Raw genomic sequence first — 7,005 nt, 5'->3', positions numbered from 1 at the left:
CGAGGAATCAAGCCCACAGCTTCATGCATGTTAGGCAAGCACCCTACCACAAGGCCACACTCCCAGTGCCCTTGACTTTTTTTTTTTTACTCAAATACTCTACCACTTGAGCCATACCTGACTGCGGGCTTTTTTGATAATATGAAATATTATATTGGGATTATCTTCCCAAGCTAGCTTTGAACCAGGATCTCACAGACTCCTAAGTAGCTACAGTTTTCATGACGTAATGATGAGTTTTTCCATTTGGAGAGGGATTAGTAGCTTTTACAGAAACTTCACTGAGCTGTGATTTCCTGAAGTTATTTTCCTACCTCCTTTTAGCATACTGTTGTTTTGTTTTGTTTTAATCTGAGGCTTCTAAGGTACCACCTGCACTTTGATCTGTAGGTCCTTACAGCAGAATTTCATCAATGTAGTGAGTTAGTGCGTGATGGCTTCTGGACTGAACAAAGAATAAAATTTCTCTCACATAGAACCAAAGACTTTAAGTAACTTTGATGTGATACAATGAAAGAATATTGCTTTCCCATCTGTTATCAAGATGTTCTCAGTTTATTAGAATTAGGAATAAATAAAACTCACTGTCATTCAAGGTTCACTTTCAGTGTGTGTGTATATGTGTGTGTGTGTGTGTGTGTGTGTGTGTGTGTGTGTGCACATCCATGCATGTCAGTACTAGGGCTTAAACTCAGGTCCCTGGCACTGTCCTTTAGCTTTTTGGTCCTGGGCACTGTCCTTTAGCTTTTTTCCCAAGGCTGACATTCTGCCACTTAAGCCACACCTCCACTTTCAGCTTTTTCCTAAATAACTGGAGATAAGAGTTTCATGGATTTTTCTGTCTAGGCTGGTTCTGAACCTTAGTCCTCAGAACTCAGCCTTCTCACTAGCAAGGATAAGAAGCATGAGCCACCAGCACCTGACTTCAGTTGCCTTTTGTATCATCAAGCCAGAGAGTCAAATGAGCTTAAGAGTTGTAACTTTAAAACTAGTAGAAGCCAGGCATGGTGGCTCACACCTGTAATACTAGCTAATCAGGAGGCTGAGATCTGAGGATCTCAGTTCAAAGCCAGCCCGGACACTGAAGAACAAGAAACTCTTATCTCTAATTAACCACTAGAAAATGCGAAGTGGTGATGAGGCATAAGGGGTGGGATGGTAGTCTTGAGCTGAAGATCTCAAGGACAGGACCGAGGCCCAGAGTTCAAGCTCCACAACCAATTTTTAAAAAAACAAAACCTAGTAGAGAAGAACATAGGGAAAAAAAACTATAAGATTATTATATAGGCAATTACATTCCGGTAAGATTCCCATAGCTCAACAAATCAGGAGAATAATTGCAAATGGGATTTGAATCAAATTAAAAACTTCTGCACAGAAAAAAACAATAGATGAAATAGACTCAAATGAAAAATCTTTGCTAGTTATGTATCTAACAGAGGATTCATATCCAGAATATATAAAGAACTCAAAAAATAGGGATTGGAGGCATGGCTCAGTGGGTAGAGCACCAGCCAATGCGTGAAAGGTAGGTACTGGACCGGGAGTTTGGCCTAGTGGTAGAGTGCTTGCCTAGCATGCATGAAGACCTGAGTTCTATTCCTTGATACCACATACATAGAAAAACTGGAAGTGGTGCTGTGGCTCAAATGGTAGAATACTAGCCTTGAGGAAAAGGCCCAAAGACAGTGCTCAGGCCCTGAGTTCAAGCCTCAGGACTGGAAAAAAAAGAGTTAGATACTGAGTTTGATTTCTGACCTCACACCTAAAAAAGAAAGGAAAAGAAAACATTCAGAAAAACAAATACTTGAATCAATAAAATACCAAATGAATTGAACAGGTTTAAAAACTGCAAGTAGAAATGGTTGATAAATACATGAGAAATATTGCTTTTGGGATGCCAGTGGCTCACACCTGTAATCCTGGGAGGCTGAGATCTAAGTATTGCAGTTTGAAGCCAACCTTGGCAGGAATCTCTATGAGACAAGTATCTCCAATTCACCACCAAAAAGCTCAAAGTAGAGCTTTGGGTCAAGTGGTTAGAGTGCTAATTTTGAGCACCAAAGCTCAGGGACAGCATCCAGGTCCTCATTTCAAGGCCCAGGACCAACACACACACACACACACACACACACACACACACACACACACACGTTGCTTAGCTGTAAGGAAAATGCAAATTTTAAAAAAATATGAGATTTCAGGGCTGAGAGTGGCCTAGTGGTAGAGTGTTCACCTAGCATGCACAAAACCCTAGGTTCCATTCCTCAGTACCATATACACAAAAAAGGCCGGAAGTGGTGCTGTGGTTCAAGTGGTAGAAAGCTAGCCTTGAGAAAACCCAAGGACAGTGTCCAGACCCTGAGTTGAAGCCTTAGGACTGGAAAAAAAAATGAGATTTCATCTCACCTCCTTAGAATGACAATCATCAAAAACAAACACCAAATGCTTCCTAGAATGGTGTTTGTGGTGAGGACAGGTGGCTGCTTACGCACGGTTGGTGGGAAGTTTGTGTAGTCACTAAGAAAATCAGTACAGAGGTTCCTCCCCAAACAGAACCACAGTCTGATCCAGCTGTACTTCTTCTCTGTATGTACCCCAAAGAATCTGTCAGCCTACAATAGAGATACTTGCACACCCATGTTTGTATCTATACTATCCCAAGACTCAAGTTATGCAATCTGCCCAAGATGAATGGACAAGGAAAATGTGTTGTATCTATACAAAGAAGTTTTATTCTGCCATAACAAAGAATAAGATTATACATTGCAGGAAAACAGAATCTAGTATCCTATTTAACAGAATAAGTCAGATTCAGAAAGGTAAGTATCATGTGTTTCTTTAATAAGTAAAATCTAGATTAAAAAAAAAAAAAGACATGGGGCCTGGATTTTAGCCTCGTGGTAGAGTGTTTGTCTAGCATGCATGAAGACCCGGGTTTGAGTCCTCTGTACCACATACATAGAAAAAAGCAGGAAGTGGTGCTGAGGTTCAAGTGGTAGAGCTCTAACCTTGAGAAAGCCCAAGGACAATGCTCAGGTCCTGAGCTCAAGCCCAGGACTGGCAAAAAAAAAAAGACATGAAAGAGGGCTGATGAAGTTGTAGCACCTGCATAGAAAGAGTGATGTCCTAGGCTGGGCCTTGTGGTTAGTACTTGTCTAGTATGCATGAAGACCCAGGTTTGATCCCTCAGTTTAATTACTTAGCCATGAGTAAAAGCACTCAAGGTCAGTTCCTAAGCCCTGAGTTTAACCCCCAGTTAACCAGTAAAAGGCTGGAAATGGAGGTATGGCTCAAGTGGTAGAGCACCAGACTTCAGTGGGAAAAGCTAGGAGACAGCGCCTAGGCCCTGCATTCAAGTCCTTGAATTAACACTTGCACGTGCGCGCACACACACACACACACACACACACACACACACACACACACACACGCAAGCCACAAGTTACTAAAAACAGCTGCTAAGCAGAAAAATAAGCACTTAGCTTTCTCTTGTAGTGGCTGTATGCAGCGAGGGAGAAGCAGTTGTCTGCTTGAGTGCTAACATCCTTCATTCTTCCAGGTTTTTTGTCTTTTTCTTTTCTTTCTTTGAACACAAGGCTTGGGCATTGTCCTTGGGGGTTTTTTTCTTTAGTTTTTATTTTATTTATTTTTTATTAAAGCATTTATTAACATTGATTTTTTTTTTGCCAGTCCTGGGCTTGGGCTCAGGGCCTGAGCGCTGTCCCTGGATTTTCTCAAGGCTAGGGCTCTACCACTTAAGCCAAAGCACCACTTCTGCCTTTTTGCTATGTATGTGGTACCGAGGAATCAAACCCAGGTCTTTGTGCATGCTAGGCAAGCACTCTACCACTAGGCCAAACAACTCCCAGCCCCTTAACATTGATTTTTACATCATGTATTTCAAATGTCATGTTCAACAAACAAGTATTTAAGAAGGGAATCTCTGTATACAATCACTGGCACTTAGGTTTTAGAACATAATTCAAATTAATCATTAATCTATGTAATAAAACATTATTTACCATAAAAAAATTTAAAGGTAAAAACTTTACTAAAAATTTGGAATGCTTCACAAATTTGTGTGTCATCCTTGTGCAGGGGCCATGCTAATCTCTGTATTGTTCCAATTTCAGTCTATGTGCTGCCTACTCAAGCACGTCCTTGAGCTTTTGTGCTCTAGTGCCCTACCACTTGAGCACAGCTTTACTTCTAGCTTTACGCAGGTTAACTGGAGATTAAGAGTCTCATGGACTTTTTTGCGTGGGCTAGTTTTGAATTCTGATTCTTAGATGTTAGCCTCCTGAGTTGCTGGTATAACAGGCATGAGCCACTGGTACCCAGCTTGCAGACTGCATTTTGCTGTCATTATTTCCTCTGCACTGCAGGGAAGGTTGTTCATGGACCAGGCAAGCACTTTTCACTGAGGAACAGTCCAGTTCCAAAATTCTTTGTTTCAAATAAAGACCTCATATTTATTTAGACTTGAACTTAGGGCCTCCAGTTCTTGTTTGGCTTTTTCCACTCAGAGCTGGCACGCTACCACTTGAGCTACATCTCCACTTCCAGCTTTTTGCTGGTTAACTGGGGGTTAACCAGAAACTAGCATCCCAAACATTTGTCTGAAACCAGCATCCAAAAGAGTTGTCTGCTGGGCTGGCTTTGAATCCTAATCTTCAGCTTTCAGCCTCCTGAGTAGCTGGGACTACAGACTCTGCTCCCAGGTAACCTCTAACTCTTCATGCTCCTACCTCAGCCTCCAGAGTAAATTACATGTCTGTTCCATCATAACCAGTTGAAGGAACTAACTTAAACTATCCCCAAACTATCCAGTCCCTTTTCTAGGTGATCTAGAGACATTTTTTCTTATAATGCTAAATTCTCTGCAGGGGAGGCATTCCACTCTGCCATTATGAAAGTTCAATGTACCAGGAACCATAAGCCAAAACCGTAACCTCATTGTTCTCACTTGTTGCAAGTAATAACCCTTTCTTCACTCTTTGTATTTGGGTTGTGTTTATTGGCTTTGGACTTACCAAGAGATGAACCAATTGTGTTTTGCTACATTAACAATACCATTTTAGGTATTAGCATAAGATCATTAAAAACACATAAAAATTTGTCCAATAGCATAATTATTCATGATAGCCAAAAGAGCTAAAACAATTAAGTCCATCAAATGATGAATGAAATGTGATATGTCCAAACAGTAGAATACAATTAACTACAGGAATGAGATACCTTTCACATGGTTGTGAAGTAAGATGTCTGAGGAAACTGAGTCACAGCCATGCCACTGCCTAGCCATTTGCTGGGGGCTGTTGGCTTCTGAGACATCCTAGCACCTTTGGCTGGGAGGGAGGGAATTCTCTAGTCAGTGCTGAATAGCCTAGAGGTGAGGGAGGCTATTTATTAAATGCAGACTGAGGGCTCTGTTTGCCTTAGGAAAGCTTTGACTATGAAGAATGAAGGTCTGGGAGAAGGTGAAGCCCCCTCTCCCAGATACTGGGGACAGGAGACAGGGGTGGGAACATGACTGATAAGCTACTAGCCTGTCAGTCCAATACCTGGGACTGGGAGTTTCCTGTGACCCTGCTCCCTGTCTTGAACCTATTTAGGCCTGAACCAACTTAGGTGCATGAAGACATTGTCAGGTGTTTCCATGTTCAGGTCCTGTATTCTGTCTCCTGAGTGTTCTCAGCTCCACAGCATCCCAATTCAGCTCCAATGGAGAGCTTGCTGGTATTGTATTTGCTGTTTCTGTCATCTCTGGCCCATTTCCTAACTGTATTGAGGTTGGCTGAGCTCTGAAAACATAAGCAAATGAATCTAGTTACAGCTACATATCCTGTGCTACAATTTATAGGAAATGTCCAGAATAGACAACTTTACAGATAGAAAGTAGATCTGTGACAATTGTCTACAGTAGTGAAGGTTTGGTAGGAGGTAGAAAACAGCTGGGAGATGGCTCTAAAATTGATTGTTGGGATGGTTGTACAGAACCTTACATACACTAAAAAGCACCTAAATTGTACATTTTAAATGGAATTGTATGAAAGATCTAAATTAAGCTGTTTTTTCCCCCCAGTCCTGGGGCTTGAACTCAATGCCTGAGCACTATTCTTGGGCTTTCTCAAGGCTAGCACTCTACCATTTGAGCCACAGCACTACTTCTGGTTTTTTTCTATGTATGTGGTACCAAGGAATAGAACCAGGGTCTTCGTGTATGCTAGGCAAGCACTCTACCACTAGGCCAAACTCCCGGCCTTTTTTTTTTTTTTAAACATTGAAGTGCTCTTTACAAGTTTCTGTTTCATCATTCAGTTACTTTTTTTTTTTTGTCTGTCCTGAGGCTTGAACTCAGGGCACTATCCTTGGACACTCTTTGATCAAGGCCTGTGTTCTGCCACTTGACACCGTACCACCTTCTGCATTTTCTGGGTATGTGGTACCAGGAAATCGAACCCAGAGCTTTGTGCATGCTAGGCGAGCAAGCTACCACACCCCCTTACATTAAAAAAAAAATTAAGGACACCAAAGTACAGAGAGATCAAGTTTGGGCTCTTCCCACTATATCCAGCCAATATGTGCGTGGCTCGGGGTGCAGGGTTCCCTCCTTTATGGTGTCACTGTACATTCCTAGTCACTAACATCAATTCTTGACGGAAACTTCAACACACAGGAAAGAATAAAGGGTGGGGAAAGGGAAACTGCCTTCTCTGTCCTCCCACCCAGGACGGTTTCCCACGAAAGGGTTCAGAAGTTGCTGGGTGACTCCCGATGCCCCAACGCCACCAACTCCGGGGCCAACCGCAAAAGCTGGCTTTCCCGCCTCCCAGAGGCCGGGTGGTAAGAGGAGGAGCCGCGCGAGGGGGCGGGGCGTGATACGTCACTTCCGGCTTGGATCACGCCTTGCTTCTGAGGAAAGGCGGATTGGGGTGGGACAGGGCGGGGCAGGGCGGGACTGAAGAAAGCGCGCGTTCGGGGAGGGGCGGAGCCGAGCTA

At 42.8% G+C, this 7,005-nt stretch overlaps 1 non-coding gene across 1 annotated transcript; it reads right to left on the bottom strand.

Moving 5' to 3' along the window:
- Positions 1-4,056: 4,056 nt before the first annotated feature.
- On the bottom strand, positions 4,057-4,160 carry LOC150069058 (U6 spliceosomal RNA). Its single transcript, XR_016538410.1, has one exon. It is a non-coding gene; the product is annotated as a U6 spliceosomal RNA (small nuclear RNA).
- Positions 4,161-7,005: the final 2,845 nt, after the last annotated feature.

This window comes from Megascapheus bottae, chromosome 1 (assembly GCF_031878675.1).
Source record: "Megascapheus bottae isolate mThoBot1 chromosome 1, mThoBot2.hap1, whole genome shotgun sequence".
Classification (NCBI taxonomy): domain Eukaryota; kingdom Metazoa; phylum Chordata; class Mammalia; order Rodentia; family Geomyidae; genus Megascapheus; species Megascapheus bottae.
This window is presented reverse-complemented; position numbering and strand designations above follow the sequence as displayed.